Source organism: Dasypus novemcinctus, chromosome 19, assembly GCF_030445035.2.
Source record: "Dasypus novemcinctus isolate mDasNov1 chromosome 19, mDasNov1.1.hap2, whole genome shotgun sequence".
In the NCBI taxonomy this organism is placed as follows: domain Eukaryota; kingdom Metazoa; phylum Chordata; class Mammalia; order Cingulata; family Dasypodidae; genus Dasypus; species Dasypus novemcinctus.
Window position 1 is genome coordinate 80,897,060 of NC_080691.1, and position 22,314 is coordinate 80,919,373.

Below are 22,314 nucleotides of genomic sequence, written 5' to 3' on the forward strand. Positions count from 1 at the left end.
CATTTTCCTTTTTTTTTTTCTTTTTCTTTTGGAAAAGCAACACTGTCGCTTCTCTAGTGCTGGGCACAAGGACAAATTCACCCAGTGCACAAAGGCAAGTAAAGCTGCAAGTCAACAGAGCAAGGAAGACCAAGTCCAAAACCAAGGGGCCACCTAGGCAGCTGCCAAACGGTGAAACCCCGGGGACATCAGCAGGCGCGGGCTCAAGGCTCCAGCGCGCGCTGCCCGCAGGGCCCCGGCTCTGTCCTTCCCGGGCTGGGTGCTGAGTGACGGTGAGTGGGCCGGCGTTCGGGACCCCCGAGCACCCACCTGAGACTTTCACCCGGGAGGAGGACTGAGAAGTGAGCAGCTCTGACGGTCAGCGCTTCCGTGGTCCCCGCCCCTTCTTTAGAGGCACTGCGGTGCCCAGACGGGCCCCGCAGGAGCGGCGGTGGAAGGGGCGTGGGGCGAGGGCCTGGGGCAGGGGGCCCAGAGGACGAGTCCATTGTACTTTAGATGCGAAATCCGGCTTGGCCCGTTCCTGGTGGGAACTCCAGGTAAGACAGGAGGCCCGGCCCCTCGGCCAGGCAGCAGCTGGCAGCGGACAACGGAGGCTTGATTTGAAGACGTCCCCGGGTTCCTGGGGGGTGGGGAGTGGTGGCAGAACACAGCCCCCCTCGTTTCCCCCTGTGCCCAGCCAGGCCCCAGCGGTGGGCGACCCCCCAGTCCACCACCGCAGAGCCGCAGGTGCTATTTTATTTACTTATTTGAAGATTTATTTTTTATTTATTTCTCTCCCCTCCCCTCCATTGTCTGCTCTCTGTGTCCATCTGCTGTGTGTTCTTCTGTGTCCACTTGTGTTCTTGTCAGCGGCACAGGAATCTGTGTCTCTCTTCGTTGCGTCATCTTGCTGTGTCAGCTCTCTGCGTGTGCGGCGCCACTCCTGGGCGGGCTTAGTCTTTTTTCACACGGGGCGGTTCTTCTTACGGGGTGCACTCCTTGCACGTGGGGCTCCCCTACGCGGGGGACACCCCCGCGTGGCAGGGCCCTCGTTTTATATACCTAGGAGTCAACACTTACGACCTTCTGTCTTTCCCTTTTTCTTTATTACACTCATCCAATGGTATCTCACTGTGGTTTTGACTTGCCTTTCCCTAATGGCTAATGATGTCGAGGATCTTTTCACCGGCACGGTCATCGTTTGTATATCTTCTTTGCAGAAATGCCTATTTGGGTCTTTTGCCAACTTTTAAATTGGATTATTTACCTTTTTATTATTGAGTTGTCCTAAGAGTCCTTTATATAGCCTAGATACAAGTGTTATATCAGATATCGGGTTTGCAAACATTTTCTCTCATTCTGTGCATTTTCCCCCCATTTTCTTATTGGTGTCTATTGAAACAATTTTGACGAAGTCCACATTATCTGTTTCCTTTAGTTGCTTCTGCTTTTAAAGTCATATCTAAGAAACCATTGCCTAATCCAAGGTCATGAAAGTTGACTTCTAAGAGTTTTGTAGTTTTTGCCCTTACATTTAGTTGTCTGAGTCCATTGTCATCTGTGGTGTGAGTTAGGGGTCTAACTGATTTTTTTTTTAATAGAAAATTCTTCTTTTTTTAAAATTTCTCTCCTCTTTCTCCCCCCTCCAGTTGTCTGTTCTCTGTGTCTATTTGCTGCCTGTTCTTCTTTGTCTGCTTCTGTTGTTGTCAGCAGCACGGGAATCTGTGTTTCTTTTTGTTGCATCATCTTGTGTGTCAGCTCTCCATGTGTGCGGCGCCATTCCTGGGCAGGCTGCACTTTCTTTCACACTGGGCGGCTCTCCTTATGGGGTGCACTCCTTGCGTGTGGGGCTCTCCTATGCAGGGACAGACCTGTGTGGCAGGGCACTCCTTGCCACTGTGCATGGGCCAGCTCCACACGGGTCAGGAGGTGCTGGGTTTGAATCCTGGACCTCCCATGTGGTAGACGGACGCCCTAACCACTGGGCCAAGTCCACTTCCCTAATTGATTCTTTTGATTGTGGATATCCAGTTTTACCAGCACCATTGATGAGGAGATGATTCTTTCCCAATTGAATTGTGTTGGTGCCCTTGTTGGTAATCAATAGACCATAAATACGAGGATTTATTCTGGTGACATATATCTATGCTTATGCTAATGCCTCATTAATTACTGTAGCTTTGTAGTAAGTTTTAAAATTGGGATGTGTGAGGCCTCCAACTTTGTTCTTCTTTTTCAAGATTGTTTTGGCTTTTTGGGGTCCCTTGCAATTCTCTGTGTATTTTAGAATTAGCTTGCCAATTTTTGCCCACAAGGCAGTTGGGATTTTGATACAGATTGAAAGCTGGAGATCACTTTGGGGGAGTATTGCCATTTGAGTTATGTCGAGTCTTCCAATCCATGAACATGGGATGTCTTTCTATTTAGGTTGTCTTCCGTTTCTTTTAACAATGCTTTGTTGTTTTCAGCATACAAATTTTGCACTTCTATCAGTACATCTACTCTAAACACTTTATTCTTTTTTGATCTATTGTAAATGTAATCGTTTTGTTAATTTCGCTTTCAGCTTGTCCATTGCTACTGCATAGAAATACAATTGATTTCTGGATATGGCCTTGTATCCTGCAGCTTTGCTGACGTCATTTACTAGCTCTAATAGTGATTTTGTGACTTCGTTAGGATTTCCTATGTACAAGGGTCTGTCATGTGCAAATACAGATAATTTTACTTACTCCTTTGCAACCCGGAGGACTTTGACTTCATTTTCTGGCCTAATGGCTCTGGCGAGAACTCGCAGCACCACATGGACTTTCAGCGGGCATCCTTCTCTTGTTCCTGATCTTAGGGCGCAGGCTTTCAGTCTTTCACCGATGAGTCTACGTCAGCTGTGGGTTTTTCGTACCTGTCCTTTCTCAGCTTGAAGAAGGTCCCGTCTTTTTCTAGTTTGTCGAATGTCCTCATCATAAACAGGTGCTGACTCTCGTCAGATGCCACGGCGGGATTTCAGCCCGCGTCTGCCCGACTCCGGTGGAATCGGCTGAATCAGTGGACACCCCCACAGCCCCCTGAAGGGCAGGGACTCAGCAAAGGGTGTGCCCCCGCCTACCCCTTCTCTTTGTGGCCTTGGAAGTGAATTTGCAGAGGGAGAAAGCACGACGGAAAGAACATGCGGTACTGGGATTTCGGCCACGGGGCAGCGTTGTAGAGGAGACTCTTTCGAGCGGCCTCGCGGGGCGAGTCTAAGGCTGGGTTCTCTGCAGCTGAGACGGGGACGCTGACTCGCGCGAGGAGTCGACCGTGGCTGTCTGCGCACGGCGCTGGGCGGCCCGCGGGGCTGTCTTCCTGAAAACACAGCCGCGCTAATTGCCGGGTTCTGGGAGAGGCTGGGGCGGAGGGGTGGCTGGCAGGGAACGGGAGGAGGGCGGGAGGCGGGGCAAGGGACGCCCCCCTGCGGGGAGTGGAAGTGTTCATTGACGAAACGTCACCCAACAAGTGAGTCACAGCCACGGGCGCCCGTTAGGCCCCACGTGCCAAGCCTTTTCCCCGGTGTGGGGCGCTGAGGCTCAAGCCAAACCCCAGGGGAGGACCTTCTCCCCGCCTCGGCTATCTTCAAGTTTTGGGGCTGCTGCCCCCCTACCGCCTTTCAGATACCTGTCAGCCTCCTGGCCGGCAACGGGATCTCACTAGAATATTCTGTTCTTGTCTATTGAGTGAACCCGGGACTTCGTACACGGAAGCAGGCGCTCAACTGCTGAGCTACATCCGCTCCCCACTGTCCATTGATTTTTTTTTACTTTTAAAAAATATTTATTCTCCCCGTCCCCCTGCCCCTGCCCCCCCCTGCTGTTTTTGCTGTGTCCATTTGCTGTGTGATCCTCTGTATCTATTTCTCTTTTTGGTCTTCTCTTCTCATTTTGTCTCCTGTAGGATTCACCGGGATTCGATCCTGGGGACCTCTGATGGGGAGAGAGGTTCCCTGTCAGCTGCGCCACCTCAGCTCCTGGTCTCTGCTGCGCTTCACCTTGACTCTCTCCTTGTCTCTCTTTTGTTGCGTCATCTTGCCGCGTGACTCACTGCATGGGCACTTGGCTCGCCACGTGGGCACTCACGCGGGCACTCGGCTCGCCACGCAGGCACGCTTTCTCTTCTTCTTTTCGCCAGGAGGCCCCAGGGATCAAACCAGGGTCCTCCCATATGGTAGGCGGAAGCCCTATCACTTGCGCCACATCTGCTTCCCAGTCTATTCATTTTTTAAAATTCCTCCCCACCCCCCATGGCTCCCTCGTCTGTCTGCCTGCTCGTTGTCTGCTCGTCTTTTTTGGGGTACAGGGAACCGAACCCAAGACCTCCCACGTGGAGGCGAGGGCCCAACTGCTTGAGGCATTTCTGCTTCCTGCTGGGTGCGTCGCCTGCTGCTTGCGGCGTCTTCTCGTTGTGGCGTCTGCTTGTTGTGGTGCATGCTTGTTTTCTTTAGGAGGCACCAGGATCTGAACTTGGGATCGCCCATGTGGGAGGCAGGCGCCCAATCGCGTGAGCCACATCTGCTTCCCATCTATTGATGGGAAAACAGCAATCCTGTTTTTTTTTTTTGCCATTTACAATGACCACATTATTAAGCAATCCCTTATTTAGCCTGTGTTCTATTCCAGGCCCTGCCTGGACAAGCTGTAACTTGTTTCCCCCTCCCAACAACCCCAGGGAGGAGAGACTTTTACAGATAGGCAAACTGAGGCACAGCTAGGGAGGGAAACAGAAAACAAACTGGCAATAACGCCATCATTCTGAATTGTGATCAATAATCTGGCATTGAGACGAAGGTGAACCGGCACTGGTTAGGAGGATCTGGCCCGGAAAGAGCGGAAGGAACAGCATTGGAGACAGGGGGTATAGCCTGTGCAAAGGCCCTGAGGCTGGTCTGGGCCTGGCACGCGGGAGGAACAGGGAGGAGCCTGTATGCTGGAGCAGAGGGAGCAGGGGAGGGCAGGGAGGGGACAGGGCCTGGTGGGCTGTGGGGAGGACTTGGGCTTTTACCCCAAGGGAGGTGTGGGAGTATGAATTCCAGGAGGCAGGCATCTTGTGTGTGTCCCTGTTTTATTTACTTCTGTGTCCCCAGCCTGGTGCACAAGCTATACGGATGGGTTTACCAGGTGCATGTGGCACTGTATCTTACACCCATTTTCCCTTTTTTTGCTCAGAAGAGCCCTCCTAGGTACCCATTTTTGAAATTTATTTTATCCCCCCCTCCCAGATATGTACTTCGTCTGTCTGCTTGTTGTCTGCTGTGTCTGCTCACTGTCTCTGCTCATGGTCTGCTCATTTTCTTTAGGAAGCATAGGGAACCAAACCTGGGGCCTCCCATGTGGGAGGCAGGTGCCTAACCACTTGAGCCACATCTGCTCCTTGCTTGTGATGTCTGCTCATTTGTCAGCTCATTGCATCAGCTCATTATGTCTGCCCATTATCACCGCTTGTTGTTTGCTTGTCTTCTTTGGGAGGCACTGGGAACCAAACCCAGGACTCTCCATGGGAGGTGGGAGCCCAACTGCTTGAGCCACATCCACTCCCTGCACATTGCATCTGCTTGTCAGCTCGTTGTGCCAACTTGCTGTGTCTGCTCATCTTCTTTAGGAGGCATTGGGAACTGAACCCAGGACCTCCTATGTGGGAGGCGGGTGCCCACCTCCTTGAGCCACACCTGCTCCCCGTAGGTGCCCCTTTCTGCAGATGGGGATAGGCAGATTTGCTCAAGGTCCCTCTGCTTACAGAGAGCAGGGCAGGGGCTCTTGCCACGCCCAGAGCCTAGCCTCTCAGTCTCCAGCCCACCAGGCTCAAACACCCTGCGTGCCTTAGAGACCAGGCTGAGCATCTCGTCACAGACCACCCCGTCTCATCACGCAGGGTCCCCAACACTGCTGAGATGAGAAGACGGAGGCCCGACTGTCCACGGTCAGGTCAGGGTCATCGAGACAGGAAGGAGGGCAGAGTGGGCTCCGCCAACCTGACGGCTGCGCTGGCCGCTGGGAAACTCGGGAGCTTAATTTAGGCCCCTTGTTTAATTATTCATTATCCCCTCTCGTCTCCTGTTTATGACTTCCGCCGTACCGTTCTGTTCCAGGGGTTAATGCTTTCTGTTTAGCTGCATCTTTAGCCCGGAATGAATGAATCAACGATTTTAAAGCGGGGAGGAAAAAAAACCACACAAAATTCCATACTCGAGTCCCTTTGTGGTCACCTGGCCTTCTCCGAGTATGCACCCGGAGGAAATGCTTTCCACACGCTCAAAATACAACGGCTGGACAGACAGCCTGCCCCTTCTGAGCCCCTCCTTCCCACCATGAGAATAACGTCCCTGGAAAATTTTTCTTTGGGTCTTTTTTTTCAGGTTGTCCCTTTTCTTTTTGTCCCAGGAACCACAGGCCAGGCAGGAACGTTCTCAAGAAGCATGTGGGGAAACTGAGGCTCAGGGCCCCACGCAGCAAATCAGAGTGGAGCTGGCTTGTCTCCACCGCATTAGGGGATGGCCGTCGGGCGAGGAGTGTGCCGAGACCTGGAGATCCCCTGGGCCAGTGTCCCCTCTTTCCTGGCCTCACCTCCTCACGTGCCAAGAATACAAACGGAGATTCGGTGGCCGGTGGCGTTTCTGTCCCGGGGGGCTGACGTTTGAGCGGGAATCTGAAAGAGGCGAAGGGGAGAAGAGCGCTCCGTGCAAAGGCCCTGGGGCAGGATGGAGCCTGACCTGCTGGTGCCAGCCTGGCGTAGGCACCCGCGGGGGCACCAAGGTGGCGGGTGTGAAGACGGAGAGGGCAACGGGCAGCCCCGGCAGGGCTCGGGGCCGGGCCCGACCTCCGCGCCGCGGAGGAGCCCCCCGGAGCGGCCGCCGCCCACGTGCTCCCCGGCGCCCGGCGGCCCCCACGTGCTCCCGCGGCCCTTTAAACGCCCCCCGGGGCCACGTGACGCGCGCGCCGCTCCCCATTGGCGGAGCGGGCGCGGCTGCGCAGCGGCGCGGGCGGCAGGGGTGACGTCAGCGGCTGGGGGGGGGAGCGCGCGCGGCGGCGCGAGGGGAGCGCGAGCCGCAGTGAGTGTCCTCGCGCCGCCCGCCCGGCAGCCCGGCCGGGGCGCGCACGCTCGGGGCTCGGCTCGGGGTCCATGCACCAGTCAGGATGTGAAGCGGGGCCGAGCCTCCAGGTAGGGGGGGGAGAGGTGCATGCCTGCGGGGCCCCAAATGCAAAAAAAATCCCTGCCCCCCCCCCCAGCCCTTCCCGGCGCCGGGCTGGGGGGGAGGGCGCGGAGTGGGCAGCGCGCCGGCTTTGTGCGGGGGAAGCCCGCACGGCCTTTGTGCCCGGGGGACGCTCCAGCCGCAGCCGGGGACAATGTCCCTGATGGGTGGGCCGGGGGGGGGGGGAGCGCGCGGGGTGGGGGGCTTGGTCCGCGGCGTGGGAAGGCGTGGGGGGGGGGCTGGGCGGGCATGGCCGGGAGCCCCGCGTTGGAAGCTGCCGCCGGCTGCACCACCCGGAGCTGCGGGCGGGGCAGAGGCGCCGAGAGTGCGGGTCGGGGGGGGGGGGGGCGGGGGTGTGAGTGTGGGGAGGGGGTGTTGGTCCCGGCTTGGGGTCTGGAGGCAGGGGGCGCTGTGTCGGGGTGCGGGGCGCTGCGCCCCCGGAGTGGAGATGAGCCCGGGCTGGGTGGCTCGAGGTGGCAGCCAAAGGGGTGGGTGGGGGGGAGCGGCCGACGCGACTGCGGCGCCCCCCGCCGGCCCTTTCCGGATCCCCCAGCCCCGGGGGACCCCTGACTCAACCCGCGTTCTCCCCACCCCCTCCCCTGTCCCGACATCCCTTGGAGGGGGGCGCCCCTCGGGCCCCCTGGCCTTGCCCCACCCTTCTGCGGCCCGACGCCCCCTCCCCGTCCCCTAGAAGGACTCCTAGCCCCAGCTCCATCCTCCACCCCGCGCCGGCCCTAGGGCCCCCCGCGGACGGACCCCCGCGCCGGGCACCCCGACCTGCCCTCGGAGCTGGGGTGCCCGCGGGGATCTCGGGAGAAGGGAAGCCGCCCCTTGGAGCTGCCTGCCCGCGAGCTCTGCAAACCCCGGGAGCCCCCTCGGGGGCTGGGGGAGGGGAGGTGACGTCATCCCGGGGGCGGGGCCGTGGAACGGGTTGAAGGGGGCGCGGGGTGGGGGGGCGCGGGGCGTGCCCTGAGGGGAGCCCCCGCGGCTTAGCATCCCCGCGCTCGGCGCGCCCGGCTCGGCCGGGTTACGGCCAAGTTCACGGCCCTTCGCGGGGATCTCTCCTCCCAGATGTAGGGCCGGTGAGCCCCGCGCCCCCCACGTCTTGGACCCTTCTCTCCCCAAAGCCCCCCTCCCCATTGGGGAACTCCCATCAAGCCGCTTTTTCGCCCCCAGATTCTCTAATCAGGGCCCCCACCCCCACAAACTGGAATCTTTGCTCAGCCACACCCCCCCAAAATCTGGAACCCCCCCCCCCCCCCCGTCTTCAGTGACCCCTTCCCCCCATCTCCAGTCCTTCAGCCGAGCCCCCAAATAACACAGCTTTTGAGAATGCCCCTTCCTCAAATTCAGCTCCCCCCCCATCAACCCCCCTCCCCAGCGCTGGCGTCTGGGGGTGCCTCCCCTGCCCCCCACCCTGGGCCCAGCTGGGATTCCCCTGCTCCCCCACCCCAGTTTGGGGAGTCCCCCTGGCGCGCTTTGCCGGGACCCCTGAGAAATCCGTCGGGCCACCGGGGAAGGGGGTCGGAGGTGTCCCTTGTCCCGGCCGAGAGCCGGCGACGCCGAGACAAAGCCGGAGCCCCCCGAGGAGGGGGAACGAACCCCGCCCGGACTTTGGGGCTGAGATCCCGGCCTCGTCCCTCTGCGGCTGCTGTCCCTGGGGGGTGGCGGGGGTCAGGGCCCCTCTTTGTTCGGGGCGTCCCCTCCTTGGTGGGGGGGGGGAGCCGGCCGGCGCCGCGGCCCCTCTGATGCCAGCTGCCGGGGAGCTTTAATTAATGACCGCGGCTCCTGCCATTTGCATAGCTCCCCTCCCCCTCGCGGGGCTCCTTTGTGTCCCCCTCCCCCTGCCAATCCCGCCTTCTGTCCCTTGGCCCCTCTGCCAGCTGATACTTTGGCGGCGGAAGGCGGCCAGCTGGGGCTGGGGGCGGCAGCTCCTCCCAAACCCCGGCACCCGCGCCGCCGGGGGACCTGTGGCCGGGGCCCCCCCCCTCTCCGGGCCCCCCACCGTGCCCTCTCTCCGCTGCCACTGTTTGCGTCCCCTCCGGAAAGCCGCATCCCGGACCCCCAGACCCGGCGGGGATTGGGGGGGGGGTGACCCTTCACCATGATGGTGCATTTCTGCCTGGGTGTGTCCCCCCCCCCCAGCCCCTCCTGGGGGGGCCGCGGCACTCGCTCGGTCGCCCTGAGAGTTGGTGTAATTGGGCTCAGGCAAACAAAACGTCGCCGGAGACCCAGCCTGGCGGGTGAGCTCACGGCCTGTTCTATTCCTGCCACCCCGGCCAATGACATCGGCCCCCCAGGGGGCCACGGGGGGGCGGGGAGTGTGTGTGCGCCGTGGCTTCTGTCCCCAGAGGTGGCAGCCCGGCCTTCATCCCCTATGGGAGACGGGCGGTGGGTAATTCCGGGGTGGCCGGCAGTGGCATCGGAGGGCGCTGCTGGAGGGGCCGTGGAAATGCTGGCTGCCCGGGGGCGGGGGGCGTCCTTCTCCCCAGGGTCCCTCGCCAGGTGGGTGGCAGGTGCGTGCCGCGCCCTCCGTCCCGGGTACCAGCCTCCTACTGCCAGCTTGGAAACCGGGACCCACCGCCGTGCGTCTCTGGGCGCCCCCCCCAGCGCCGCTCTCTTTTGCCCGCTTCCCAGGGGACCCGCTCGGGGGGGCCTTTGTCCCCGCTGGGTGTCACTGCTCCGGTGGCCGCGTCCCGTGGGCCCTTCCAGAGACGTCTCTTCCCATCTTTTGGCTGGAGCGCGGGGCCCTCCCGGGGCGCCCCGGCCTGAGGAGACGATCCACCCCCGGCCACGCGGCCCGGCCCGGCGGCTTTTGGTTGGGCACGTGCCTCGGTTTCCCCTCCTGCCCTCCGCGCAGGCGTCCGGGCTCGGGCGCTCACCTCCGCGGCGCCGCGGGGAGCCGGGTGCGGGGACCTGTGGCTGCCCCGGCTGTCCCTCCTCCCGGGCCCGAGCGGTGGCGGGGAAGGGACGCCCCGTGGCCCTGCACGCTCACCCGCCTCCCCGGCGAGGGCAGCCACCCTGTGGGGGGGGAGGAGGGGGCACTGAAGAGTTTGGGATGGGGGTGAGGCTGGAGGAAAGCCCTAAAAATACAGGCGGCTGTTTATGAGCGGGCGGGCTGGGGGACCCCTGACGGGCTCAGGGATTCCGGCTGGGAGCCTCTCCCGCCCCCTGCCCGGGCCGGTTTAGGCTCGATTTGCGGACCCGGTGGGAGCCAGCGGTGGCTGGGGGCGGGGGTGGCTGGGGTCTGCCCGGCCCGTGCTCTCAGCCGCGGCGGCCACGAGAGCCGCCCGCCCCGCCGGTGGGTGGGGGGTCCCAGGCCCCAGGACTTGCGGCCCCTCTTGGGCGAAGCGGGCGCGCCTTGTCCTTGCTTCGTCCTTCCCTGCGGCAAACGGCGCCCGGCGGGGGGTCTTTCGGGAGCCCGTTTCGGGGGCAGCGAGGGTCCGAGGGCTTCGCAGGCCGGGAAAACTGCCCCCCTGCCTTTTGTCCCCTTCCTGCTTGCCCTCCTTGGCCAGGAAGCTGCTGGTTCTTGGGCTGCGGCGAGAAGATGCCAGAAAGCGGGGGGGACAGAGGCTCAAAAGGACCGATACCGGGGGAGGGGGGGGGAGGCGGGGGGACTTGAGAACGGACGACCGATCCGGTGGGATTCGGTTCTCAGAATCAGAGACGGGCAGCGTCTCCCTCAGGGACACACAGCAAGTCAGGCCGGACACAAGAGTCCACTTCATGGGGTCCAGTTTTCCGCCCCCTCTGGCCTTCCGGAAACTCAGGGCCGGCAGCGTGCCCGTGTTTTGGTTTTTCTCTTTTTTTATGGAAAAGCAAGAACCCCGACATCCGCCTTGTGCCCGGGCCGCGGCTGATATTTTAGAAGTGCCGAGGGAGGGGCGTGCTGCGTGGGGAATATGAAAAATCAATTGCCTTCCACTTGTGGAGAGGCGCAAATGAACAGGCGGGTGGCAGTGACTCACGGACACGGACGCGACTTTCGCATCCAGCTTTTATTTTTGTCTCCTCCTTTTTCTCCTTCTCCTGTTCTTCTCCTCTGCGGAGCTGCGGGTCTGGGGCCTGGAGGCTACAGGAATCCCAGGCCTGAGAAGAAGGCCCGGCCTGGGTCCCGGGCCCCGCTGCCCTCCAGTTCCCAAGGATCCCATGCCTCGCGCTTGTGTTTCTGGGTCGGGGTGACGGTCAACACCCGCCCTGCCCCCGGGTTCAGCTTTTTAAGCGCAGACGTCCCCCTTCGAAGGGGCAGCCTCTGTCCACGCCGCCTTCCGCGGTAGCGCCTGCGCGGCCCCGGCGGCGTTGGTGTTTTTGTTCCTTGCCCTTGGGAAGGGCGGATGTGAAAAATCCACCTTTTCTATTCTGCTTCTGTTCTGGCTCACCCTTGCTGTGTGATCTCCCGTCTGCCCCTCACCCTCTCTGTGCAGGAGCTTCCTCGCTTGTAAAAGGAGCTTCCACCTACCGCTCTCTCTGTTGTCCCTTCATTTCAAAAAACGGGCCCCTCGCGGCAGGCGGGTGGCGAGCGGGAAACACCTGCGGGTCTCCAGGTGGCCCTCGCCAGGCCGCGGCGTCCGCCCCGGGGAGAGGAGCCCCGGGACCCTCGGAAGAGGCGGGAGCCGGGGGGCGGTGCTGTGCCGCCGCGGGTAATTGCGAGTTGGCGGAGATGCGGGGAGGGGGGTTCTGGGAGGCTCGTTGTGCCGCCCGCGTGTGTGTAGAATTTAATGCCGCTGCTAATTAACCCCCGCGCCCGGCAGATGCGGGGCTGGCAGCGGGGGGCCGCGCCGGCTGCTGCCCCTTCTTTGGAGTCCGCGCCCGCGCCAGGCCCTCTGCCGCGTCAGCGCCCCCCTCCCAGCCGTCTCCTTGCCTCCGGCCTTCGGATCCCCCGGAAGCGTGGCGGCGGTGCTCGGGGCCCCGATCTGCAGAGAGGGAAACTGAGGCACGGCGGTGGGGGGGGCGGTCTCCGCTGGTCTGTGATCACACCCAGTAGGTGACGGAGCGGGGATTTTCACCCGGGGCCGGCCGATGCCCGGGACGGAACTCTTAACCCCTGGAAAGTTCCGGAAGTCAGGACCCGCTCGAGGCGCCCGAGAGTTGTTTTGGACGCATCGGGGCCAGGGGGGCGGCCTTCTTCTGAGGCTCAGAGCCCGGACGCAGGACCCAGGCCGCCCGGGTTCAAACCCCCGTGCTGCCGCTCACCGGCTGTGCGACCCGCGGCAAGTTGCTTGACCTCTCTGGGCCTCTGTCGTCGGGAGGGTTAGATGTGCTAACACCTGTTAGGAAGGAGCCGTACCGGGGTGACAGGTGCTGTTCCCGCGGCTGCCATTGTCGCCCTGATGATTTTCTGAGGCTGCGGGGCCTGCCCCGGCCGGGGTTCCCCCTCCCCCGGTCTCTTGATGGGGTCCAGCAGACGTTGGGGTGACTCAGTGGCTGCAAACTGGGGCGCTCCCCACCGCTGGCTGCCTCATCGAGGCCGCCCTGCGCGAGTTGAGCTCGGGGTAGGGGGGGGCTGTCTTGGGGGGCCTGGCGCCCCCCCCTCCCCGGGATCCCGGCTTCCCGGGGGCGAGCGCGCAGCGTTGGCTGCGACCTGCGGGGGACACAGGAGAGGGGTCCGTGGCGCGCCGGGCGCGTGAGCGTTCACTTGGTCGAGTCACCCAGTCACTGGTCCGCTGGCCCGGCCGCCGTTGAAATCCGCCAGGAGCCAGCCGCGGGGCTCGGGACCTCAGGCTCGCTCTGTGGCCGCGCCGTGCCTCAGTTTCCTCCCCTGGAAAATGAGCCCTTCGGAGAGTCTCCCCCCGGGATCGGGCTATTGTCAGAAATACCTGCACCCGCCTACGCCCGGCGGAGAGCAAGGGCTGTGCCGGTTTTAATTTGTTTTTATTTTTTATTTTTAGTTAAAGCAAATAAAATGACAATTCTGGGGACGCGGCGGCCGGTGAAGCAGGTCCCTGGGAGCCCGGGGGACGGGGACAGTGAACACGTTGTTTTTTTTTAAAAGCCAGAAAAATGTCATCGGCTACGCGAGGGCTTTGCCGGGAATGAAAATCGTCGTGGAGCCCGGCGTGTTGCCAGGTCGCTCTTTTGGGGGCGGAGGGGCGGTCGTGGGGATTTGAGGGGCCCTGCTGGGGTGCGCGGCTGGAGGCTGATCGGCCGGCGCAGGCCCTGCGGGGGCTCAGATTGCATCTTGAGCACGGGCGGCCGGAGCGTGCCCGAAGCCCCCCCAGAGTTTGGGGGTAACTGCTCCGACCAAGACCCCCGAGCTCAGAAACGACCCTGGGGATAACTGTCGGGCCGAAGCCCAGAGAGGGAGAGCAGTTTGCCCGGGTCACACAGCCTCACCGGGGCCTTTCACAGACAGGGTCCCCCGCACCCCTGCCGGAGCTGGGACAACGTGACGGGACGGTCACCCTGAAACCCCAGCGCCCGTCTGCGATGAGCCTTTCGCTGCCACCAGGGGGTCTGCGCCTCCGGAGCTGCCCCCAATGGCTTCGTGGCCAGATCTGCCGGTTTTCCTAAGGAAAACAAGCGACTGGGGTCTTCCGCGGTGTCGCCCGGCTGCGCGTCCTCGGATCTTCCTTTCATTTCTCTGAAAACCCGGTGGCCTGACGTAGTTCACGAGTCCCGCCCGTCGGGGTCCCCGTCCCGGGCCGCCGCCTCGGCCGAAGCCGCGTGGGTTCCCCGCGCCGCCGGACGGGGCTGAGCGCCGCCGGGTGGTCTCGGGGCGCGGCGACGCGGGGCGCGGCGACGCGGGCCACGGGCGGGGACGGCCCCGCGGACCTCCGCTCTTGCCGGGTTCATCCCGGGGCTCGACGGGAACCCCGGCGCGAGGGAAGCGCTGCTCCGTGGGGCCCCGCTCGCCGCCGGGACGGGCCTGTCCGCTCCTGGCACCCCCCCGGTCCCCCCCCCCCCCCCCCGGTCCCCGTCCGGTTGACGCCTGCGCCGGGGACGGTTTGGCTGTCCCCCTGCTTCGAGGGAGCAGGATCCAGGGGTGCTGCTCGGCTTCCTGCAGGGGCCCCACAAAACAGCATCCTCGCGTCAGCGACGTCACGGAGGGGCCCGGGGCGGTGAGGGCGTCCACGCCGCCACCCCCCCTCCTCTCCGGCCACCCGCCGCCACCGTGGCTCGCAGGAGGCGGGGGGTCGGCGCCCCAGAGCAGGCGGGAGACCCCAGAGCGGCCCGGGGCCGCCGGGCTCCGGAACGTTCCTTCCCGCTCTTGCCCGGCGCGGGGGGGGGGGGGGGGGGGATTCCTCCGGCCGAGGGCTTGGGGGTCCCGAGAACCCCCCGAGGTGAGCTCCCCGCGCGGGCCCGTCCGTGGGAGGCGGTCCCCGGGCCTCGGTTTCTCCGTCTGTGAAATGGGGGCAGCTTTTCTTGCCACGTCCCCGGGGCCTCGGGCGACACAGCGACGCGGCGGCGGGGGCCCAGCGGGGGGGGTGGGGGTGGCATCACCCCTCCCCCCGCCGTCTTCATTAACGAACGGGGGAGACGCGGGTGGAGCCCCGAGTTCATGGCTCCCCCAGACGACGCAAGGAGGGGAGACCGCCCCCGTCCCCGCCGTGATAAGGACAGCCGGCTTCGTGCAGTGGGTCTGACCCTGGGCCGGCCGCATGGGGAAACCGAGGCACGGAGCGGGGCCGAGAAAAGGGAACGCGCGGGCCTGCAGGGGAAGGCAGGGCGAGTTCCTCAATATTTTTGGCGTGGGGGGGCCCCGCGGTCACGTGCTGGCCATTCCCCGCAGTGGTTGGGACACGGACGCTGTCGCCAGCCAGGCCTGGGTTCGAGGCCGGCTTCTGTCCCCCGGCTGTGCTCCGGGAACGCTCGGAGCAGGGACATGGCAGCGAGAGGCAGCCCCGGTGGGCGTCGGGAGAGCGGGGCCCGGGTGGAGGTGCTGTGTGACCTCTGCCACTCGCGCGCCCTCTCTGAGCCTTTCCTTGCCTGAGACGTCCTGACATGTGGCCGTTGAGAGCGAAGCGTCTGAGGCCTGGAGCCGGGGGTCTGAGGGCATGTGTCGGGGGGGCCAGGGGCTCCCAAAACAGCCTCGAGATTTCTCGCTTCCCCGGGAGGCGATCAGCGGCCCAGGGGAGCCCCCCAAAGCGCACAGAGGCTGGGCCAGGGGTTCGAAGTCGTCTCGGGCCAGAAGCCGGGAGGATCGTCGAGGAGCCTGCGGGGGGCGCGGGTTCGAGCTTTTCCTTCCGTCCCGCGTGGCCTCGGGCCGGCGGTTTCGGCCGCCAGGGCCTCAGTTTCCTCCTCCGTAAAACGGGGGCGATGAAGCGGAGGCTCTGTTTGAAGCAGTCCCAGGAGGTTGTCCGCGCGCCCGCTGGGAGCCAGGGCTTTGATGGGCAGAGGGTTTGGGGGTGCTTGGGAGTACGGGACCCCGAGCCATGCCCAGCGCCAGGAGCGGGCTGCGCACTCGGGGCGAGACGTCAGGTCGGTGTTGGCAGGGGGTCGGGCCAGGAGCCCGGGGCTGCCCCGGAACCCCTGAGCCGAGACGGGGAGACTGAGTCACGCCCACGTGGCCCGAGCCCTCGGGGGGTGGGAGGGGGGAGGGCCAGTCCCGACCCCCTCGGCCTGACCTGTGCGTGCCGTGCTGGCTGCACCCGGGGACTCGCCGTCCAGTGCTCTGCACCGTCTCAAACTTCAATCGCTTGTCCCAGTATCTGTCCCTTCGACGCGACCGTCATCCTCAGACCCTTCGGAGGCTTCCTTTCGTGCCCGCGAGTGGGAACCCGTGTGTCCTCGGCCTCAGCCGGCAGGTCCTGAAAAACGAACACAATGAGATAAACGATAATGACGCTAAATCCTGGCCAGACGCCGCCGTCGCCCCATGACAGGAGGTGGGGCTTTGTCCATGCCTGGAGCCGCGTGGGGCTCCCGTCTGGCCAGGAGCTGGGGTCCCCCCCAGCCTCGCTCCAAGGAGCTGGGACTCTCCATCTGCCTCCCCCGGCCGGCCCCCTCGGTGGCTCCGGGAGAAGATTATTTCTCCCTGAATTCAATTATCGAGCCCATTAAAAACTATTTATTTCTCCCGGTGCTTGTTTACGGAGGAGGAGATGGGCTGGCTGGGTGTCCTTGGGCCGGGGCGCCCGGACCCCGCACAGGTGGGGGTCTCACCTTGGCTGGTGTTGCTGACCCTGGAGTTTTTGGGGGGGCAGGCCGGAATGGGTGGGAACTGTCCTGGCGCAGAGGCAGGGGGCTGGCCCCAATGACTTCCCCTGCCTTCCAGGCCCGAGGGTCACATGCTCTGGTTTGAAACCCAAGACTTGGCTCCTGGGCCACGTGGGCGTCCCCCGGTGTCCTTCTCTCTTCCTCCATAGGAGTTGAACCTTGACTTTTATCCGGGCATGTGACCACCTAATGGGGGAAAACGTCCATTTCCCAGAGTCCCTCGTGGCCACATGGTTCCATTCTGACTAATAGGATCAATGAGCAGGAGTTCCTGGAAATGCCTTTAGAGGGAGGTAGCAGATGCTCCCCAGCTGGAGTACGGAGGTGATGGCTGGCACTCAGGCAGCTGTTTTGGACCAGGTGGCAGATGGCATCGATGAGACTGGCGGATCAAAGAGATGGCAGGAGCCCGGGCCCCAGTGACTGTGAGGGAGGCCAGAGCAGCCCCAAAAGGCCGGCGACCTGTGTGCAAGGAGAAATTACCCTGCTCCAGCCCCTCTCGTGGGTTTTCTGACCCCCGCAGCTAACGGCGCTCATTCATGAGCCTCGGGACACGATGCCTTCTGGGGACTGAAGTCTCCCAGAGGCCGTGAGGACGACAGTGAACGGCCGCACGTACCGGGAGCTGGCACTGCCCCGGGGTCCCTGCCAAGCGCGTCCTGCACATCATCCCGTTTAATCCGCACGACCCTGCGAGGAAAGCACGGCCGCTGCCCGCCGTTCCCAGATAAGGAAACCGAGGCCCCGAGAGGGGACGTGGCTCACCCGGGGTCACCCAGCGAGCCGAGGGGGCAGGCCTCCCACCCCTTCCTTCCTTTCCCCCGCCGGCCCCCGCCTCTGCCCGCGTCACGCCCTCCATCCTGGGACAGGCCTGCAGGGGCCGTGGTGGAAGCCGTGTCCCTTGCAGCGGGGGCCGCCATCTGCCCCTGGGTCTCCCCAGGTCCCCATGAGGGGGGCAGTACTCAGCCTTAGGGTAGAGCGATCGAGCGCTAAAACGAATACCGGCGGGCATTTATGGAGCACCTGCTGTGTGCTGACCCGGTGCGGGAAGGACAGTGGTTGTCCGTCCGCTTCTCCCCCTCCCCTCTGCCTCCACCTGCTCCGGCCGCACCGTAGCAGTCTGCGCCGGCCCCCCGGCCCCCCACTGTCTGCCCTTGCCGGCACCGGAGGCAGGGCCCATCTCTCTCCTGCCTGCAGCCCTCCGTGGCTCCCACCTCCCTCGGGGGAAAGCCCGCGCGCTCCCTGCGAGCCCCTGGGCCCTGCACAAGCTGCCCCGTCCCTCCCTCCCCCTCCAGCCCCACGGGCCCCTCGCTGTTCCTCCAACACGCCAGGCCCCAGCCCTGCTGCGGGGCCTTTGCACAGGCCGTGCCCACTGCCCGGATGCTGTTCCCCGCAGCGTCTGGAGGGAGGACAGCTCCCTCCGCCCCCTCCGGGACTCTGCTCAGCTTTAAGTGAGCCCCCCCGGCCCCCCTCTCTAAATGTGCAGCCCCCCTGGCTCGCCCGGCGCCGACCCCTCCTGCAGCGCGCCCCGCCACCTTTGGCGCACACAGTAGGGCGTGCAGTAGGGCATCCAGCGCGGCCTCGCTTCCAAGGGAAGGAGAGCGGCCCCCGGGGTCGCGCGCCGGTCCTGGCGGGTCCCCGCGGCCGCGCCTGCCCCCTCCCGCCGCCCCCGCGTCCTCACCGCGGCCTCCAGAAATAGCCCGGATTAAAATAGCCTCGTCCTGAGGCCCGCTGCCCCCGCGCGAGCCGCCGAGGCCCCGGGCCGTGAGGTCGGCAGAGGCGCGGGTGGCCCCGGCGCTGCGCCTCCCCGCCCCCCTCCTACGCCCGAAGGCGCCCCGGCCGCCCCAGGGCCGCGCGCCGTTTAGGTCCTGTGACTCGTCCCCCCGCAGACGCGCCGGGGACCCACGAGCCTGCGGAAGCCCCAGGCTCGAGGCCCAGCGCCGCCTCCTGCCTGCTGGGTGACGTCAGGCCGGCGGCTGAACGTCTCTGAGCCTTAGTCCGTCTGTGAAGCTTGGATGGCCCTGGCAAGTGGCAGAAGTTCTCTGAGCCTCAGTTTACCCTTCTGGACACAGGGATGGCCTCGGGGCTTGGGTGAGGTTCTCCAAGCCTCAGTTTACCCTTCTGGGAAGAGGGTAGGCCTTGGGGCTTCAGCAAGGGGCGGAAGTTCTCTGAGTCTCAGCTTACCCTTCCGGTAATGGGGACAGTTTCAGACCTTGGGTGAAGTTCTCTGAGCCTCAGTTTACCCTTCTGGTAACAGGGACAGCCTCAGGCCTTGGGTGAAGTTCTCTGAGCCTCAGTTTACCCTTCTGGACACGGGGATGTTCTTGGGGCTTGGGTGAGGTTCTCCAAGCCTCAGTTTACCCTTTTGGAAAGAGGGTAGGCCTCGGGGCATGGATGAAGTTCTCCGAGCCTCAGTTTACCCTTCTGGACACGGGGACGGTCTCGGGGCTCAGGCAAGTGGCCAAATTTCCCCGAGCCTCAGTTTACCCGTCTATGAGCTGGGACCCTGGGGTTTCCCGTGCAGCCGGGCGCCCGCCGGGTGGGAGCCGAGCTCACCGCAGCCCTCACCGAAGTGACCTGCCCGCTCCCAGAGGAAAGGCCTCAGCGAGTGTCGCGCCAGGGCGTCGCCGGCTTCTGGGCTGTGGAACCTTCTGGAAACGACTTCTCCCCTTGGGGACTCAGTTTCCCTCTCCCCTCACGTGGGCCCGCAGCGCTGGGTGGCCGCGAGAGGTCAGGGCGACGCGGCCTGGCTGCTTTCCCCGCCCCAGCCGGGCCGCGGCGGGCGCTCCCTGCACGCTGCTGGCAGTTGCCCTCGCGCAGGGCTCCTCGGCCTCCCGCGTCGAGAGCCCGTCGGTCAGCGGGCGCTGGACCTCACGGCCCGGGTTCAGATCCCGGCTCTGTTGTCTCCCGTGCCTCTGGGCCTCAGTTTCCCCACGTGTAAAAGAGGGACCGTCCTAGCCCTGATTCCCAGGTTCCCGGGCCGGTCCGGCGAGTTAATCCGAGGGGACCCGTCGAGTGCGCCGGGCTCGGAGCGGGCCGTGGGCGGCTCGGCGGCGCGAGGAGGTTTATCCGCCAAGTAGCTGCCAGGTGCCTCCTGCCTGGCTCAGCGCCCCCCGCCCCGGCCACCGTGGGGGGGGATTAGCCCCGGCCGCGGCGGCCGCCCCCTGCTTCCTGCACGGCAGGTGTCCAGCCGCCCGGTGGCACCTGCTGGGGACAGAGGCTCCGGAAGAGGGCCGGGGGCCAGGGCCGGGGGGCAGCGCCCACGGGGCCCCACCGGGGCAGGGAGGGCACTTCCGCAGCCGGCCGCCGCCCACTCCCACACTGGTGTGGGGTATTTATTGGGCTCCTGATGTATGCCGGGCTCCGTGCTGGAAGCCAGCAGGGGACGAAGCTTCTGCCCTTGAGAGACGCACGTTCCGGTTAAAAAAACCATGTCACGTCAGGCGGGGTGAGAGAGCGAGCAGACGGGAGCGGGCGCCTGGGAGTGGAGGGGTGGGGGTGTCCTTTGAAACGGAGTTGCAGGTTCTCGTCATGGGGTAACAGAGGGGCAGAGACCCCCGGGGAGGCGGGGGAGTGAGCCACGGAGGTGTCGGGGGGAAAGTGCGGTCGGGGCACGGCTCGTGCAAAGGTCCTGGGGCAGATCGGTACCTGGCGAGTGGGAGGAACAGGGAGGAGGCCCGAGGGGCTGGGGCGGAGGACGCCAAGGGGAGGGGACGGGGCAGGGCGCGCGGGGCCTGGGGGGGCCGCGGGGAGGACGGGGGCTTTTATCCTGGAAAGAGGTGGGAGCCATGGAGGGCTGCGGGCAGAGGAGGGCCGGGCCCTGCCCTGGTGCTCCCGGGCACCCCTGGCTGCTGTGGGGGGCCAGGCGGGCGGCGATGGGGCTGCAGGAAGGGGAGGCAGAGGGGAGGCGGAGGGCCCGGGGCGAGCGGAGGAGGGCGGCTTCGGGCCGTTGCTCCCCTGCAGAGCCGGCCCGTCTTCTCCTCCGGGGTCCCCGGCCAGCGCGGCCGTCACTTTCGACTCAGTCCTCCCGCAGCTGCTTCCGGAGCCGCCAGCGGCCCCGGCCCTCCGGGGACTCGCTCTCGGGTCAGTGGAGACGGCGGCTGGCTCAGCAGACCACCGCGGCGGCGTTGCCCGCCGAGCCGGACGTCAAGCGTCGATGACCCAATGGTTGGACTAGAAGAAGTAAAAAGAACACTCTGCCACGTATGGGCCCCGCGCCGGGTGCTGGGGACGGCTTTATGCTCACTTTATGGAGAAGGAACGCAAGGCCCAGAGAGGGGGCATCACCTGCCTGGGGACACACAGCTCAGAGAGAGCTGACCTCCTGCCTGGCCCGGGGCCGGCTTGCTTTGTCCCCTCCTCCCCGAGCACTTCTTCCTCATTTATAGGTTGACCCCCTGCCCCCCCACTCCGTGCCTTTGAAGGCCGTGCTCCATTTCGTAACACTTCACCGGGAGTGCCGGCAGCGGCGTGGACAAGGTGGAACAGCCCGGAATTCTTCAGACCTGGGTTCGAGTTCTGCTCTCGGCTCTGGCCTGAGCCGTGTGGCCGTCGCTGGACCTCCGACCCTCACTTCCCGGGACGCCGGCCACTCACTCGCTCTGCCACGTCGTGGCTTGCGAGTGCCCGCCGGGGGCCCGGGCGCGGTTGGAAGCGGGGCGTCCAGCAGAGGGTGGGGGATCGCCGGGCCTCGCGTGGCTCCCTGGGGCGGGTGTCGGCGGCTCGGGGCGGGGAACCCGGGAGGTTGGGGCAGCCTGCGCCGGGGACCCGGGGGTGAGAGATTCAGGAGCGCCCGGCTCAGAACTCGGAGGCGTTTTAGGAAAAGTCGAACCGCTTGTGCTTTCCATTTACGTCCCTAACCCGGGAGCGAGGAGGGATGAAAATCTCTATCTGAAGCAGCCTCCGAAAAGCTCTTTAAGTAGCTGTCAAGTCGTAATTCAGTGTGATAAGGGAGTCGTGTCTGGGGTAACGCGCAGGGCTTTTTTTTCTCTCTCTGATCCGCAAAAATAACGATGCGTCTCAGATGCAACGAAATGTGCAATGAAGCGTCAGACCTGGGACTGGGATGGGGGAGGGGAGGTGAGAGGGAAGTCAGGGAAAACTTCCTGGAGGAGGCTGCAGCTGGACAGAGCGTGGAGGGAAGGGTGTTCCTGGGAGAGGGAACAGAATGGGCAAAGGCATTGTAGCCGGGTCCAGCACATAGTAGGTGCTCACCAAACACCCTCGGCCTCAGGATTTCGGGGGATGCCGCACGGGGTGTCGCTTTCTGGTGACTGCATTCCAAAAGACCCGAGGCCCGGAGGTTTGGGCCTTGCCCAGAGCTTCCTCCGCCCCCGCCCGCCCCAGCAAGTTGAGACAAGCTTTGGGGCCCGATGGACTTAGCTCCCCGCCCTGGCTAGACCTGGTCCTCAGGTGTGCGATGATCTGGCAAACTAGACCGACTTCATGTACAAACCGCAGGGAACTGAGAGGCCCCCGTAAGTACAAAGGCTGATGGTGGAGAGCCAGTTTCAGGCATGGCTCGATCCAGCCGCTCAGACGGGGCTCCCTGAGCAGGCACAGAGAAGCATCGCCACCAGAGGCTTCCGGTTCCGTCCCCCAGGCCCCACGGCGGGAAGGAGGCCAAAGCAGGATTCAAACCCAGTTCTCTCTAAATTCCACATCTACTCTGTTCACGCCAGGCCAGAGGCTAACAGCCAGTCGCCTCCATTTTACAGTTGGGGAAACTGAGGCTCAAGGAGAGGAAACGGCTTGCTTATGGTGACACGGTAAGCAGGGAGCAGAGCCTGGGCTCAAACCCACGTCGAGCCTGCGGTCTTGGGTCCCACTGCTCTCGGTCAGTGCGGGTTGAACGGGACACTGGTCGGACCGACGCAGAGAGCGGAGCTGCCAAGGAGGAGACGCGGTCTGCCAGGGGCCACCTCCGTCGCAGGCCAGCCCCTCTCCCGTCTCCGGGCCTCGGT

At 64.1% G+C, this 22,314-nt stretch overlaps 1 protein-coding gene across 9 annotated transcripts in view; it reads left to right on the forward strand.

Annotated features, from left to right (window-relative positions):
* Positions 1–7,013: 7,013 nt before the first annotated feature.
* The window catches only part of PTPRS (protein tyrosine phosphatase receptor type S), a 97,363-nt gene continuing 82,062 nt past the window's right edge, over positions 7,014–22,314 (forward strand). For 7 of the 9 annotated variants that reach the window (XM_058282023.2, XM_058282026.2, XM_058282024.2 and 4 more), the window contains exon 1: positions 7,014–7,164. The gene's annotated coding sequence lies outside the window, so the exon portion shown is untranslated. The remainder of the gene's footprint in view (positions 7,165–22,314) is intronic. The other 2 variants (XM_058282030.2, XM_058282031.2) reach the window with 1 other exon arrangement.